The sequence below is a fragment of the Oreochromis niloticus genome, linkage group LG19, assembly GCF_001858045.2.
Source record: "Oreochromis niloticus isolate F11D_XX linkage group LG19, O_niloticus_UMD_NMBU, whole genome shotgun sequence".
Lineage (NCBI taxonomy): Eukaryota > Metazoa > Chordata > Actinopteri > Cichliformes > Cichlidae > Oreochromis > Oreochromis niloticus.
The window spans coordinates 19,161,205-19,172,847 of NC_031983.2; positions in this window are offsets into that span (position 1 = coordinate 19,161,205).

Consider the following 11,643-nt stretch of genomic DNA (forward strand, 5'->3'; position numbering starts at 1 on the left):
TGGTTAACATGTAACACCCATATACTGCTTGGACACAACACACAGACACAGATACCTGCTACATGTGTCTAGTATCATTGACTGAGACTAATAAAGACTATCCCTAAAATGGGCCGCTCATAAAATACTTAAATTTAGCGCTCTGTCATTAAAGTACAAACTTCATGGATGGTCAGTACCTCACAGTGAAGTTCATACTTGTGATCTTATTCATGAGTGATAGGAAGGTGGGACCAGTGGATTGGTGCAGTGATTTCCCAGTGTTTCTATGTCCCAACCCTTTCCTGAGGTCATGAGATCTCGTTAATGATCAAAAGTGTAAGGTAGTGAAAATAAGCTGCGAAAATGAGATAGGGTGAGGACCATAGATATTTGAGGGAGCATATGCTCCAAAAGAAGCCAGTTGAGGTAAGGATGCACAACTGGGACAAGACCCCAAGGTAGACTCCGAACCTGCTCTATCTCATCTGGGCTGAGAACACCTTGGGATCCCTCACAAGACACTGGAGAGCATTGCTGGGGAAAAGCCTGCTTGGAATAGCATGATTAGCCTGCTGCCAACGTGATCTGACTTTGAATAAGCAAAGTATCCAGCCATGTATTCATGGCTGGATACTCTATTAACATGAGGGAACCCACACCACAACCATAGCGGAATTAGTGAAGATGAGGCCTGGCAGAAAAAGGCTACAACTGTAACCACACCTGTCAACCACACCCTAACTTTAAACCTTTATGGTATCCTGATGGATGTGTAATATAAAAAAATAAAACAAATCACCCTTGTAGAGTAATTATGGCAGAAACTATCCATGGAGACCGAAAATGTGTTTTGTATCCAGCTGTAAACACGCTGTTAAAGCTGTTTTAACATTAGAGTCTGTGGGGATTTGCCCTGTTTTGGAGCCAGCCTCAAGTGGTCGCTCCAGGATCTAAGTTTTTGGTTTTGGGCACTTTTTAGTTGTTCAAAGCAGCCCTGGAGATTTTTACTTTGCTGTGACCAAATCCAGAGCTAAGGGTGGAAAACTCCAAATAAATAATAATCCTTTCAAGTCTGAATAAGAGAAAAAGTGTTTATTGAATCAAATTAAAAAATATAAATTAAATATCAATTTGCATACATTAGTTTTAATTTGTAACATATTTGTTACAGCCTACTTTTATTGTAATCTATTGCTTTAAAATGTGTTATATAATTTATTTAGGAGGTGGGGGGCATCACACTGATGATGCATAAGTCTCAAAACCTCACAAAAACGAATGCATCAAATACAAAACACTTGGTGTTACGAGCTTAAGCGTATGCTTTCATCTCTTATAGCAAGAAGCTGGTTAACAAAAGAGTTTTTCAGGATGTCTTCAGTGACTCTTAGAAGTCGTGTGTCAGTCTGACTCTGATGCTGTCAAACAGCTGTTCAGCGCTCCTCTGGCTCACATCCACGTTAGATTAACTTCAGTCCCAGTGAAGTGGGTGACAGACTGCATGGGAGTCACAGCTTTGTTTCCCCTTCGGTCAGGCAGTCTGAATGAATTATTGAGGCGCCTTTTGGTAATTACATTTCAAGTTTTTAAATGCCCTCTGATCTCCTGTGATATTAAAGGGAGCAGTTACAAGATAAGAAATGTACACCTCAGTTCTGGTGTTTTTACCAAAAGACTTTGCTCCAACCAAAGAACATCTGATGGGAGGTGCGCGTAATAAGCATAAAGTCATATTAGAAGCCCTGGCTTTGCACCATGGGTTTGGTTTAACTGTACAGCTACATCAGATCCTCTGTATTAGTAAAAGGCGTCAGAGGTTTTATAAGCAGTGTCCTTTTCATTACAGTGACGGTGCTATCTGTACACGCTTCCACTGCCTGTGACGGTTTTCAAAAGACGCTGCGAAAGCTTTTGTTTCAGTTTTCATGTTTGGCATCAGCATCCAGTGTGTTTGTGTGATGCTAATGCAGAGAAGCAGATGTCAGAGTTTAATCACAGCACAGCCATTCGGCCTCTCCCTTCTTCTGCTCATAACATCCTCCCTGTGGCTGCCACAGCTCAGGCCAGCCAGATGGACCCACACTGAAAGTGCGATGACACGATTGCATGCGATGGATAAAAACGAACCCCAGAACCTCCCTGTTACCCTGATAGACCAAAATGATATGCTGTTTCTCCATTGCTTCCCCCAAGCTACCTCACAAGAACAATCAGCAAGCACAGGTGGGCCGTCTGCTGTTTCAAACAGACGAGTACAGCAGCGGAGAGACATGAAACCATGGCGAGCTGCCACTGTCTAGGCCTAGAGCCAAGGCCTTCCCTCTCTCCCTCTTCTGTATCGTTCTCCCACTGTTCCCCCAGGGCCTAGCCCAGCCTGCGATGAAGGGATTTTTATCATGCTTTTGGTAAAGAGAGCTCTATTTTTCACAGATATCAGTGACTCAAAGAGACCAGCTGCCTTTCTAGGTCATATTACAATTCGTGGCAGGGGTAATTGAAGGCTGGTGGCAAAGAAAATGAGGATAACCTTGGTTTTGGCTCACCTTTTGTTTACGCCATCAAAACATGACACAGATTAGTTAACGAGGTATGCAAAGACCAAAGTCCCTTTGGTTGCAAATCCAAGAGCAACAGCAGAGCCTTTTGCTGGCATTTATCTCATCTGTCAGGTCGGAGAACAGATAAAACAGAAAGTGAGATTGGAAAAACAGACTCGGTGCTGATATTGGAGGGATGCTTTTGAAGCCCTGGCTGAACTTCCATGTACCACTCCCACTTTGACCTTCCCATCAGTCCTTTCTGCAATATCTTAAGCAAATAGAAACCCAGTGAAAAGCGTGCTTTTGTGTGTTTACTGATGTCAGATGGGTTACATAATGTTCAGCCACACCCTTCAGACAACCAGGAAGCAGCTGCTAAACCGCTCACATGAAACAGCCGGCTCCTCATCACCACATCTGTCCAGAGTCTTTTCCCTCTTTTGTCCCCTTTTCCTGTTTTTCTTCTCTTTTCAGTTTTCCATTGTGCACAATTTAATTGAACGTAAATACCTGCATGAGCTACAGCAGGGTTATTAAAAGGATCTAATGAGCGATGAAAAGAATAAAAAGGATCTCGAGATAAATAGGGAAAGTTGGGTAGCCTCCTGCCATTAAAAGCAAAGTTGGCACTCCCTTCGGGTTTTAGGTTTTTTGGTTTTTTCATTGTTTTGTTTTTGGGGTTTTCTTTTTTTAATCCAGTTGGAAGCAGAAGTGAGATAAAACAGAAAGATCTGGTGGGATTCACAGGTTACAGGTGGACTTCTGAATTCAGACTTTTACATGATGCCCTCACTGAAAAGAAAGGAGAAGAACAAGGGCTATAATTTCTATTTCGATAGCTGCACAGCTAACAAATGCAGTAGAATCAAACCAGATTCCCATAAAGTCTCTCAAGACATTTTCTCTTCGCTGGCTTTTTAGAAATGCATTAATTAACTGGAAACAACAGAGCTGCACTTTACAAAATTACTTTTATGCTTCTCAATTGAGAGTGGAGAGCTATTAAAGCTACACTAATCAACATTTTTTTTAATTTTTTTTTAAATTATGTGTATAGCAAAAAATGTTGCTGTCAGGGATGAAACCTCTTACGTCTCTGTCTCTTTTTATCTTACTGTTTGTTTTGAGGAAGTCCATCAGCCTTCATCTTCTTTATGATCTTGCCACAATTGTTTAAGCAAATACTTTGATAAAAAGCAGCCAGACGTAAGTCACTAAACTTCACAACACCGTGTTTGTTGGATCTGTAAATAAGTTTGTTGTATCCATCACAAAGAGAGCCACGGATGCGATTTTAATAAAAGTGTCTGAATCTTCAATATCTTGTTTGAGTGAATTTCTTATTAGCAAATACTGCTGCATTAAATGAGAAGGCTGAACTTCCTGAAATGTGTGTGACTGAGTGTCTGTGAATGCAGGAGCAGTCACAAGTAATTCCCTTAATTCTTATCTCTAACCGAGCTCAGATAAAACAATGAGCTAACAGTGGGCCCTGAGCCCCTCTGAGCACACTAACATGCTCAGAAAAATCAGTAGCACATGTGGAACAAGAAGGCAAATATTTAACCGCCATGTTGATTTTGTTTTCATTCATCTTTCTGCACATGTTTACATTTTCGTCATACGTATCCTTAATAAATGTAAAATAAGCCTCGCAGTAAATGCGTCTGTCTGTGTCCAAGGCCGCGCCCGCCGACGTCACAGCGGCTTTCCTCATTGTTGAGTATACTGTAAATGGGGACAACCTCCTTGTGTACAATGGACTCAGTGTGCATGCTGCCAGACTGAGCTGGAAAACAAACGAGGAGGGGTGCTGAGCTAAAGCGCTGCAGAGTTTGTGTCGCTCGTGGAGGAGGACGAGCGATGACTGGAATGTGAATGAGGGGAGATGATAGGACAACAAAGACACTGAGGACAAGAAGAAACTGTGTAAAGCTCCAAAACTAGAGTAACTTCTTGAAGTAAAAACTGAATTTAAAAAATAAAATGCATAAAATAAACAGCTATCTTTTTCTTTTTTTAAGCTTTTGTTCTTAGTTGCTAACAAATTAATTACAAAGAAGTATTTTTCTGCTGTGAGGTTACTGCCACTATTTTTTCATTGATCGAGTAGCTGTGATGTTTGAACTACTGATTCAAAGTCTACACAGGAAGTGAACCAGCTAATACGCCTTCAGTGTTTGTCATGAATCGTTAACATTATCTGTGATCTTATGTGTGTTGAACACACACAGAGACACCAAAAATCTGGGTGGGGAACCACGGCGGAAGCTAGCTGGTCTACTTTCTGAGCATAATTAATAACATATAGAGCAACCCAATTACTAAAAGAGAAATTAAAAATGTTATATACAAAAAACAGATTTATACATTCGCCAGAACACCAACACTAGGTTGGACCCTCTTGTACCTTTAGAACTAGCTGAATTCTTTGTTTTTGTACACAGATCCAACAAGGTGCTGGAAACATTCCTCAGACATTTTTGTCAATGTTGACATGATAGCATCACACAGCTGCTGCAGATTTATCAACTACATTCCACGATGAGAATGTCTTCCACAACATCCCAAAAACGTTCTACTGGATTGAGATCTGTGGACTGTGGAAGTCATTTGACTACAGTGAACACAATTTCATGTTTAAGAAACCAGTTTGTGACGTGGTGGATTATCCTGCAGGATGCAGCCATCAGAAGACTGTGGCACACTGTGGCCATAAATGCAACTCAGTTAAAGCGATGTGTTTGAACGATGCCCAGTTGGTATTAAAGGGCCCAGAGTGTGCAAAGAAAATATCTCCCACCACCAATGATGATCCATGCTTTCGTGTTGTTTACAGTAAATTCTGGCCATGCTAGATATTACTGCTTTCCAGGCAAGGAATTGAGACTCATCAAACCAGTCGATGCTTTTCCAGTCTTTGATTGTAACATTTTAGTTACAATGCCTCAGTTTCCTGTTCTTAGCTGACAGTTGCAGCACCAAATATGGTCTTCTGCTGCTGTAGCTCACTGCTTTGAAGTTCAGCCATGCTCTTCTGCGTACCTTGGTTGACTTCCGCCAGCTACATGGCATTACCACCCAGACTAACTGCATCTCACTGGATGTTTTCAGCCATTCTCTGTTAACAGTGTTTGTGAGAAAATCCCAGCAGATCGATAAGTGCTCAGACCAGCCCATATGGAACCAACAACCATGCCACGTTTAAAGTCACTTATGGTAGCGTTATTCACTACTTTAATGCTCGGGTTAAACTCCAGCAGGTTGTCTTCATCATGTCTATCCGCCTAAATGCATTGAGTTGCTGGCATGTGATTCTCTGATTAGATATTTGCGAAAGCAAGCACTTGAATAGATGTAGTTAACAAAGTGGCTGACAGGTGTTGATGGACTGTACAAAGCCTACTAAAATTCCTCAAGTGGTGGAATTACAAAGAACTGAGCACACCACACCTCTGTAGCCTATGTCCAGGCTGGCAGGTTGAGGCTTTTAGCTCTTGCTTGTATAATACACCCACATCTGCATCCCGAGCTGTAGGCATTGACTTACGCTGCGGGTAATGTAGGTGCCAGGTTTCAACAAGAAGGAAGAATGTAGGAAATAAAAAAGACATCCATGATGCGTCTCACAGCTTCACCAGAGTGCAAAATCAGTGGAAAACTCTCAGTGTTATGAAGTGTTTTGAATCCTTGTACAAAGCACATAACAAAAACAGTTGTGTTTCCACACAAATGTGGGGGGAATTCATATTTCAGCATCCTAGCAGTTTCATGCTGTTTTAATTTAGAAGTCTGTTGTTTTCCATCCAACTGTACTCCCGTATCGCTGAAAAAAAAGCACAAGATGCCAGATGAAACAAAAACCAGAGCAAATAACGTGGGCACTGACAGGATATGAATTGTGCACGCTCAGCCTGCAAAAACCCCAGCTGTTGCTCCCATATTATCTCACAGACTTCTTCAGTGGTCACAAAGCGTTCCCACATAATCAAAGTCCACCACGGGGACCCTCCAGAGACCATCACTTGGGAAAACATTCTCTCCGCTTTGGCCCGTTATTTGCCTGGAGCAGGAATCAAGGTCTGTTTGTGTTATCGGGAGGCGGTTGCCAAGGAGACCTATGTTTCTCAGACGAGCAGCATTCCAAGTTATTTTGAACATCTCTCACTTTTGCACCGTGTCCTTTCTGATAAAGCATGTCTTCATGCAAAAATCTGCATTCAAAAATTGCTCCGTTTTCTCTTCGGTGGTGGACACCACTTAGGAAAACATAATCCAGATGCAAGCATGTCTGATGATTGATACGTATTTGGACTAACATGCTATTAGTGCTTGATTATTCACCAGTGTGTGGCTGCACAAGCTTCTTAGGACTGCCAGAAATGTGGCTTAAATATCCCCCGACCAAAAGAACCTTTATTTGATTTGGCCCAAGCAGAAATTGGTTAGAGAAAACCAACAGATTTTATGCTTCCCTCCAGCCAGAGAGAAAGCAGCTCGCCTTAAAAATAGTCTTTGTTTTGGAAAATGTCTTTTGGTTGAGCATGGCTAATCAGTTCTGCTATAAATGAATTTCAGTACACTGTATACTGTGTATACTGCTGTACTGACAATAAAGCTCTTGAATCTTGAATCTTGAAATGCCACGTTATATATTTGTGTGCAGTATCAGTGTGCACTGGTTTTACAGGATCATATATTAAAAACCATATAGCAAAAAGTTAAGGTGTAAGCAGTGTGCTGATCAAACTAGCATCAGAAGACATTCTGGACCGACTGAGCTTTTCTGATTTCGTCTCATAGATGCAGTTAGCTTTGCAAATATGTGGGCCAAAAGCTCAGGTTTCAAAGACTTCTACATGCTCAGTTTCAGATTTTGTAATCATGTAATGTAATAGTCTGTCTAATTAAATATGCAGATCCAGCTGAAATAAGATAGTTAGGTCATAAGCCACACAGCTCTGGCTGACCACACAGAAGCCACACCCACCTGCTGTTCAAATTTGCTCCTTGTGAGGGGCAGCCAATTGGAAGGAAGCTGGCTTAAAAGGGAACTGCAGTTATTTAACTGGAAGGATGCATGAAGGCCTGTCACATAAATGAGGATTATTTTGAGAGTAATTGTAGCTATTTGAAGTCTAAAGTCCTACATTATCTGATATGACAGTAAATCTGCCCTCAACCTAAAAGCCTTCTTCCTAAAAACGACACTATTTTTTTTTAATTAAACTTAATTTAGCCATAGCTTCCTAACCCCTGCATTAACATTTCCAGAAACCATTTTTCACATAGAGTGATTCAGTAATTGCAGTTGTTTGGAGACCTCAAACTGCGAAATCCTCTGTTTTCATTATGGAAGCGATAAAGTGGTCCAGTGTTTACCAGCCCTGCTTCAAAGCTAAACTCTAAACTCGCTCTCAGATTCTCTCCTACAGCCCAAAGAGATGCTTGCTATTAAGTCACTGCTTACTGTGGATGTGAATGTAAGCATGAATGACACTGCCTGTTGGAGATTTGAAGCAGAAGGTTGAATGCATTGATTACAATTTTTTAATTTTTCTCTTTATCATATATAAAACCTCTCTGGCTCCTAGAAAAGGAAAACACACATGGAAATTTGAACAACTGAACAACAGATTTGAACAATTCTAATGAGCTAGATAGTAAATATTTGGTAAGACCACCTTTATTCTTTAGCATAGCCTGAACTCTTTTTGACAAGCTTCTTGTCATTTCTTTAAGTATTTTGCAGGAATACTTCTCCAGGCTTCTTGAAGGACATTGAAAGCTCTTCTTTGGCTCTTGGCTGCTCAAAATAATCCCACACTGCTTCAATAACGTTGAGGTCTAGACTCCGGAGATGCCAATCCATGACTGACACTGTTCCATTGTATGTTTTTTGCACTGGTAGTGTGTTTTTGATTATTGTCGAGCATTAAAAAAATGAAGAAGTTAAAATCTGACGTTATTTTTCTGTAATCAAACTCTAACAATTTTGACGAGCTCTCCACTTTTAAAATGCAGTCCCAAATCATTGCAGAGCTTCCACCGTGTTTTACAGATAGCTGCGGACATTCACTGTTGTCCTCCTGCTTACATACTGATGACAGTTTGAATCAAAAGCTTTCTATTTGGATTCATTACTCTGTGAGACCTGTTTTTGGTGCCTGTATGATCCTTGAATGATTCATAGATTAGTGTTAAGTGGATAACAAACAAAAAAATACCTCTGAAAATTCCAGAGTACAAGGACTGGACTAAAAATGGGTGAAATAGGAAGTCTGGCTCCTTGGAAACAAAATATAAATAAATGACGGGTAGCTTGAGATTTTTGCACAGTACTGTATCTATGATATCTGCACAAAGCTATGGGCCGAGTGGGAATCTGCAAGTGCAAGTTCCCCCATGTGACTAATGGGGGAAAAAACCTGCCATTTACAGTACAATCTCCCAGTAAGAAAGCAATCCTTTGACTCTGTGTCACTAGTCTGCCCTCAAGCAATGCATAGTAGTACCACCCCTCCAATACAGCAGCCAAAATACAAAACAGCAATGCGAGAGAGTTCCCAGATTCAAATGTGTGTGACAATGTCGCTGATGAAATCGAGAACACACGCACAGTCAAACTTTCCTGAATGCAAACCATCATGAATCTATTTGCATGTTAAGCTTCTTCAGAATCTGTCTACATCCACCTCATTATCCGGTGCTCTGTTCAATGCAACATCCAGATCTCTCCCCAAAAGAGGCCCCTTCTTAAAGTGCACCACATCACACAGGGCAATTGCAAAATCCGCAGCACAACTTTGGAAACGGGGTTATCTTTATCCCGATGGAATGAAAGGAACGGTTCGCTGGAGGTGAGCTATACTGCTCCGTGTGCGGTCAGTCTAAAAGCTGAAAATCGAGGCCTTAATGGCAAACACACTGAGCAAAGGTATTTGCGAGGAGCATATGAGGATTTCTGCTTTAAATCACATAGTTCAGACCCGCCCTTGATTTACAGCCATGTGCAATGGGCTGAAGACAACAACAGCAGTTATAAACAGAAGACCGCAAAGATGGCCGCCCGCCTTACTCGTGGAAATAAATCTTGCAGCGGCGAGAGCAAACAGTATACACAGAGTCAAGTTTCACGTTTCTATAAATTCTGTCACACTGAGTACATTTCATAACAGCTACACAGAATCACTGTATTTGGATCTGAAACGAGATGGTGGTGCTCAGGGGTAAAAAAAAAGAAACAAAATGTCATATTAAAATAATCCCCGTGTTTCCATTACTGCTCTGCAGCCTGTTTTTGATACGGTCAAATCTTTACCTTTTACTGAGTTGCACATAAACTCTCATCAGCTCTCCGTAGTATAACATTTCACAGTTGCTGAACCAGATTTATGAGAGTTTATGGAAACGCAGACAAACAGACACGAGCGCTGGATGATTAATGGCTTTCTGACTACAAGTCGACGTCCGCTGGCATTCACGGATTCTTTCTCGAGGAAAGCCTGATTAGTTTTCCGGTGCAGAGGCATAAATATCATGAGATCTTGTTGTTTTAGTTTTCCACTGGCTTGGTGAACTCTCCAGTCATACGGAGCATACTGTACAGTGGTTGTAATACCAGCATTCAGTCATTTTGGCCTACTGATATTCTAAAAACGGCACATGGGAAAGTGTGAGAGAGGACGAAGGGGAGGTTGTAGAAAATCTAATAGGTTTAATCTTTCCTCCAGGGTGACATTTGATTACTTTGAGTACCACTTATGGCTTTAATGATGACGATAGCTGATTGCACAGCTGGTTCATTGGGTCATAAGTACATAACGTTGCTTCATTATTGTTCGCAGACTTTTAAAAATCTAAACAAAAAGATTAACTTTTTATAAACGCATTCAGCTTCGTACTACTACAGCTCTGATGCACTATGAGCTTAATAAGGCATCGCACTAACTTTTTCATCATCCAAACCTCGGTTATTGATTGTCCGTGAAGTGAGACTGTGTAAAATTTATAGCTTGTCACCAGTCACGACAGCCTCTCCTTAACATGAAATGCAGATAGATGGAGAGCACTAACATATAATTTAGTGCGCGTTGTGAATTATTAGTCCCGTGATTGATCTGAAGTGGGATTTAAGTGGCATTTAAGGGATAAAAAGTGAAACCATTCAAAGTAGTTTGGTTGATGATTGCTTAGTGTTCAGGGTTTAAGAGTACTTTCAGCCTGGGCCGAAACCAACCGTGAAGCTTTAAAAAGAATCAAAGGAAAACAGCTGTGCGAAGAAAACTCCGCGTCAGGAACACTGGATGAGTGGCACGACTTGGGTTGAGCAATTTTCAGACCTGCTGTCAAAACCTGCTAACCTTGCGTGGCATTATTCCTCCTTATTGAGGAAGCTTTGATGATTGATTGCTTCTCTGTTAGTTCGCTGCCCTTGAATAGGATTTCGGGAACCACGTAGTTTCACTTTGTGCAAAGTGGGCACAAAGGCTATGGCTAAAGAAAACCTAGACAAAGGACACTGAAAGAAAGGTTTCAACTAATTGTGCTGACTGTCAGAAGGCAGAATAAACCTTAGGATGAGTTAAACACACTAGAAAACTCAGCTCGACAAACTAGGAACAAGTGCTGTATGTGTAGCAAAGTTCATTCTGAAATGGCAAAAAAGGAAAAAAGATGCAGGACCTAGTCGCTGACTTGACAGATATATTACTTAATTGTGGCTAATTAATAATTTCCCACAAAATTAAGCACAGACATATCATATGCGTCGTTATTGATGGTGTTCTGTTTTTAGCTGGGCTCTTGATGTTGTTCCCCTCACCTCTCTTTAAGGAGTCATGCTGCAAAATAGAAATCAGGAGTGTTTTTTGGTCATCGTTGCAGAGGCATGAGAGAATGAAGTCTTCCCTAGCCTTGAAAGCATTTTTGGCACTTTTACAGAATTTGGGCATTTTTGCAGTGTGCTGCACAAGACAGGGTTATTGAGCTGTCTTTTGTCCAAGTCAAAGCCCGGTGATGCAATGCACCACGGGTCCACCTACTGTAAACTTTAAAAAGGCCAAGAAACAGAAAAGAAAGGGAGCTGGTCAGCTGGAAATGCTTTCAGACTTGTGAATGT